Raw genomic sequence first — 6058 nt, forward strand, 5'->3', positions numbered from 1 at the left:
CACGCATCAGTTCAAACACATGCCCATCCCCGCATCTACCCATCCCCCGTCCACCCGTCCATCCACCTACATACGTGCATTCGTATATGTGTACATACGTGCGCACACATACATCTACCTGTCCACCCTCTTGTCCCTCTGTCCATTCAGGGAGCCCACACCGAGTCTCTACTCTGTATCAGATATTGGTCTGTATACTGGGGTCCATGGAGCTATGAGCTGAGTGCTTAAGGGCTGGAAGACCAAATAAACATCAAAGCGCCCCAGCAGGTGACATCATGAACAGAAGATAAGATGTGGCACTGGCATCCGAGGAACCAAGGGGCAGATCTGGCTCATTTGGGGCGCGCCACTCCCAGGCTCTGAACAGGGCTGCTCTAGCACAGGGCCCACCTGAGCAGGGGCTGAGAGCTCAGAGGCCCCTTGGTGGTGGGCCACCCGGAGCAGAGGTCCAGGGTCCCAGGGTAACTCCCTTGACCTGGACACCTCCTCGGCCCTGCTGTCCCGGTTACCCCAGAGCTGACACGCCAGGCTCCTCCTTCACGGTCATTGTCTTCAGGGCAGGAATGGAACCTTTCTGGTCTCACTCGGAGCCGGGCACAAACACGGAAGAAAGGAGGCCGGGAGAACCGAGGGCTGGAGGCAGCGAGCAGCCCTGCCGATGTCAAAGGAGCTGGGAGGGCGCTGCCTCCGCGTGGGTCTGGCTTTCCTCCCTCCCACGGAAGTTCTGTGCCGGGGTCCCAGGCGTGGGAGATCCTCCCGCAGCCCTGACCCCCGTCCGTGGAACCCCCCAGCACCCCAAGAGGCCTGGAAAACCTTTCCTCCCATAGCTGCCTAGCCTGGGCAAGAGCCCGGCTAGGGAGTCCCCCAGGCCCCTGGGCTCCAGGAAGGTAGGGGTGGGAGTTGTTTGTTCTCACTCCTCCCCCTCACCGGCTCCGCTGAGAACCAAATCGCCTTATCAGAAACTCCCTCGAGTGACTGGTTAACCAAATAGCTAGAATTCCTGCTCAGAGGCACATCTGTTCCTGATCGAGGGGAGGCCAAGGATGACAAGGAGGGAGGGGGAAGCAGAGGTATAAGGCCAGACCTTCCCAAAATGATGCTCTGGCCGGGGCCGGGTGAGGGGACGTGGGCTGCCAGCCTGGCAGAAACGGAACCCCATTGTCTCCAGGGCCTGGGACAGGACGAGCCCCCCAGCCCACCTCCAGCCCCCCCCCCCCCCACTGTGGGCAGCTGAGACCCACCCACGGGGCAGGAGAAGGGTGGCGCACCCCCGGTGCCCTGGAGCGGGGATGCTGGGCTCCACCAAGCTCCTCCAGCTGGCGTCCCTCCGGCCGACCTCTGCCCTTCCACCCCTAACACATCCCCAACCCTCAGGCTCCAGCTGGTGCCTCGTACGCACCTGAGCGGCTTTGCTCATGAAGGCGGCAGGTCGCCCAAAGCCGCCCACCTCTTCCCTCTGCCTAGAATGCCCTTCCCGCCCTCGGCATCTGGCCAACTCCTGCGCCTTTGGCAGCAAAGTCTCCCCATCTGGGTGGTCCTCCTTGGGCATGTGGGCTTCGAGGGCACCCTTGCCTCCCCCGCCACTGGTGCGTTTGTGGATGGGTCCCCCGCAACACTGGAGCCCTAGCTCAGGAACCCCACATCCTCCTAGGCTCTGGTTCCCTGGCACCGGCACCGGCCAGGATAACGGGAGGATGGGAGAGGACACGGGGCGGGGGTGGGGGGGTCAAGGAGGAGGAGACGCGAGGCTGAGGCAGAGGGGGGGGCGAGGAGGGAGGCCGTGCGGGGCGGGTCCCCGTAGGGCTGCGTGGGGACTGCGCGGTCTGGGATGATCACTCCCTGGTCCCTCCTCTGGGCCGGGCACCTTGCGTCCTGCCTGCCCCTGGGGTTGGGAGGGGCCCCGCCTCGCTCTCCCTGATGCAGGCTGGCCAAGCTCTCCACCTGCCATCCCACAGACACCGCCTTCCTGGGCGCCTGCCCCGGGACAGAGGAGTCTCTCACCCTGGGCTCCAGGGCTGCGCTGGGTGAGGGACGCAGGCCCTCATGTTAGGAGGGGAGGGTGGGGAGTAGGCGTTCAGGCTGCCGAGGAAGGCGGGTGACGGTCACCAGCGTCTGGTCACCCCAGGGGTCTGTGTGAAGGGGTGGGAGCGGAGGGCCTTCCTCGGAGGACAGCAGCTGGGGGCCAGGTCTCCTCCGGCCCCTCTGTGCTCTGTGGAACCCCCACCCCGGCTAGACGGGGGCGGGGGGAACCCCAGCGCCCAGCAGGCGCCCAGTCCCCAACACCCCAGAGGAGGCAGCCCCCCGACCCCAGCCTGCCACTCTCCCCTCGGCCCGGCCCCGCACCCCTTCTGCGAGGCCGCCTAGAGTGGAGGGCTGGGCCTGGGGCGAGGGCCAGTGTAAACAGATCGTTTCTGTCTGCCTGGGGGGTGGGGGTGGGGGGAGCTGTCTTGAGCTTTGTTATGTTCTGAAAAAAAAGGCAAAAAATTTGGGTCACAAACCACAAACTGTTTTGCTTTCGGCATAACTGGCACAAACAGGCATTTTCTCTGTGGTTTCTGGCCGCTGAGGCCTGGGCTGGCTGGGCTGGGATGGGGAGGCTGGAGGCTGTGCTAATGAGGCCAGGGGGGGCTGGGCAGGTAGGGGCTGGGCCTCTTGGGGTGGCCTGTAGGTCTGTGTCCCCCCCGCCACTGGCCCTGCCGCACCTGCGCAGGGGTGCCAGGTGTGTGCCAGGCCCAGGCAGTTTGGAGGAGGACCCCGGCAGCCAGGACTAGCCAGGCAGGTGGACACAGGCTGCTGGGGATGAGAGCCAGGGACCAGGCCAGGCGAGGAGGCCCGCCTCCAGGAAGGCAGGTTCTCCCTGAAGGAGGAGAGCGGGTGGGACAGGGCAGTGAGGGGTCCCCAGGAGCCGGTGCCCCAGGTCCCTCCCTGCAGCCTCCAGGGGCTTCTCCCTGGCCAGCTCTGTGCTGGCGGCAGCCCCGAGCACACCAGAGATCTTGGGGACCTGACAAGGGGCGGGCGTGAAAATGCACCTGCGGTTATGGCATGTCTGGGGGCAGAGGCAGGGGCTGAGTGCCAGACCGCTGTCTACACGGGCAGGGCAGCGCTGGACACCAGGGACTCAGGAGTTTGGGGAGCTGTGCCAGGGCAGCACAGAGGGGGCAGGGGGCAGGGGCGCCCAGGGTAAAGCAGATGCCAGTGGGCCCACAAGAGAGTCACTGGCCAGTGTGAAGCCTGGGGGTGGGGGGAGCATGGGGATGGGGAGAGGAAGAGCCAGGGGGTGGCTGGGGGCCTCCGAGAAACCGGAAGAACCTGGCCTGGGGTTTGCACTCTGCCCAGTGCCCCACGGGAGCCACAGGGAGTCCTAAGGGGAGAGCAGCAGACTTACAGGGAGCAGAGCCAGCTTGTCCAGGTGCATATGGAGGGTGCCTGGAGGGGAGACTGGAGCCAGACAGCAGTGGCGTCCAGGGGCTGGTAGAGCCATGGGCCTTGTCGATCTACTGGGCACAGGGAAGGGGGCAGAGGACCCTGGAGCGGGCTAGGTTGGGGTCCACCGCGCGTGGAAGCTGAACAGCCCCAGCCGGTGCCCTTCTGCAGCTCAGGTAAAAACGGCAGGTGGAAAGCCAGGTGGGGCGGGCGGGTAGGTCCAGCTCCTCTAGTGAGGCAAATGGCTCGCGTCCTTCCCCGGACCTCAGTCACGCCTTGTTGCCACCTCCTGCCCTCCCCACTCTTCATTCAGCAAGAGGTTAGGGACAGGGCACCCCGATTGCTCGTGAGGGGGGCTCAGGGCAGGGGTCCCGGCGGGGGGACAGTTTGGCACCGAGGGATGAAGGCAGGACCAGGCAGATGCCTGCAGGGAAGGCCCCCCGGGGCAGAGGCAGGGTGCCCAGGCCCCGAGGCGGGAGGCCGAACGTGTGTTCAAACGGCCGGGAAGGGGCTGACCCAGGGTGGCCTCACCAGTCACTGTGAGGCCTCTTCCTGGCTCCAGAGAAGCCGAGAGAAGAGGCGGGACCTGGTCCGATGTTTTAAAAGACCACTGGGGCTCCGTGCGGAGGTCAGGAGGGGACACAGGCAGGAAACATCCTGGCAGGAGGGGCGGGCACGGCCACCTGCTCAGCCTGCTGCCGTGTCCTCGGCCCCTGGAGCAGAGACGGGCAGGTTAGGTACGGCTAGTTTCCTAAATGACCATGAAGTGGTGGCTAAAACTGTAGCTGTTCACTCTCTCCCAGGCCTGGAGCGCAGAGGTCTGAAATCAGTTTCACTGGACAGGAACCAAGGTGCCCAGGGCCAGGCTCCCTCCAGAAGCTCCAGGGAGGGTCCTCCTGGCCTCGGCCAGCTCCTGGGGCTCCGGGCAAGCGTCCTTGGGCTCCTGGCTGCATCCCCCAGTCTCTGCTCCATCCTCGCCCGGCCCCATCTCTTCCCTGAGAGAGACCCTGTCACTGGCCCTCCTTAAACCCAGGCTGACCTCGTCTCCAGACCCCCAATCACACCCGCAAAGACCCTTTGCCCACGTAGGGTATGTTCGCGGACTCCCGGGGTGCGGGCGTGGACGTGTCTCCGGGGCGGACACACGGCAGCACCATGAGGATAAATATCCTTGAGCGAATGACCGTGGCTTCCGACCGCATCTCCTACCCTGGCCCCCTCCTCTTGCTGCAGCCCCATCCTCAACCCCAGACCCCCCAGGGCCAGCTCCGTCTATCCTCCTGGGAGACCCCCACCTCCTTTGGGCCTGCACCCCTGACTCAGTTTCGCCGTGAGGCCCTCCTCCTCTCACCCCAGGGTCTCCCCCACCGTGACACACAGCCCATCTGTGTGTCTGTGAACCAACGGGTGAGCAGGGAGCGGAGCCCCAAGGGAGCTGAGGGTTTGCAGAGCGGGGGGGGTGGCGGGGAGCAGAGGCCGGCAGACCCAGGACACCTGGCCGGCTGGGCCAAGTAGGCCCCAGTCGGGGGAACGGGGGAGGCCTGGGCTAGCTCAGGAGGTCGGGGGGGAGCTGGCTGCTCCCCAGGCTGCCTGCCAGCCAGGCAGGTCGTGGGGGTCCCGGGGAAGGCAGGGTTCAGGCACAGTCATGGGTGAATGGGCTGCAGTGAGGGTGAGGAGGCTGGGCGAGGGGGCAGCTGGACAGGACATGGGCTCCCTGGAGCAGGAAGGAGGGGACACCCCAAGCCCAGCGTCCTAAGGGTCCCGGGAGGGGTCACCGGGCAGGCCTGCAGGGGAACTTGAGGGTGAGTCCTGTGTGGAGCTGGTGGGGGACAAACTTCAGGCTGTTCCCAGCAGAGTTCAGGGCTGGGCAGAGGGTCCCGACCTGGGGCCACACCCCACCCTCAAAGGGCCTCACTTAGGGGTGAGCTAGAACCGCTGGGGCCTGGGCCCTCTGCCCCTTCCCGGCCCCCAGCCTCGGCATCAGGCCCCTAGCTGCCCCAGGAGGGGTAGGGTGCCCCGGCCAGCTAGCTCTTCCCTGCCCTACCCACCCTTGGAGGCCGACCCCCTCCTCCAGGCAGCACCCCCAGCAGCTTCGTTCTCAGTGAGGGTGGACGCCATTGCTGACCCAGAGGCCACAGCCCAGCACCAGGCCAGCGACGGATGGAGTGAGCAGATTCAGGGCCCATGCCTCCCCAGCCCAGACGGGGGCTGTGAGCGCTGGGCCACCTGCCAGAGGCTGCCCAGCCCCCAGGCAGGGCCCACCGCCCTCTCGCACGGGGCCCAGGGGCACCCCTGCTGCCCGAGGGCGTGGGGGTAGGTAAGCATGAGGAGGGCGCTAGGCCAGGCCTCGAGCATCCGGGCTGCCAGCCGCGCTGCCACCCAAGCAGCACGGGGACCGTGACGGTCAGAGGCCAGGTGGTCAGGGCAGGGGCGCAGGGCTGAGTAGGGAGGGGTTTCTAGTGCCCTCTGCCATGGCCTCAGTCTTGGGAGAGACAGAGCACGCCCACGTGTGCAGGTGGGCCCGCAGGGGACTCAGTCCCCACGTGCGAGGAGCCCCGAGTTCCGTTCTCCAGCAACAGCCGCGATTTCCAGAATCTCTGAACGGGGCCGCATCCCATCCCCAAGGCTGGGC

The sequence above is a fragment of the Sus scrofa genome, chromosome 2, assembly GCF_000003025.6.
Source record: "Sus scrofa isolate TJ Tabasco breed Duroc chromosome 2, Sscrofa11.1, whole genome shotgun sequence".
Lineage (NCBI taxonomy): Eukaryota > Metazoa > Chordata > Mammalia > Artiodactyla > Suidae > Sus > Sus scrofa.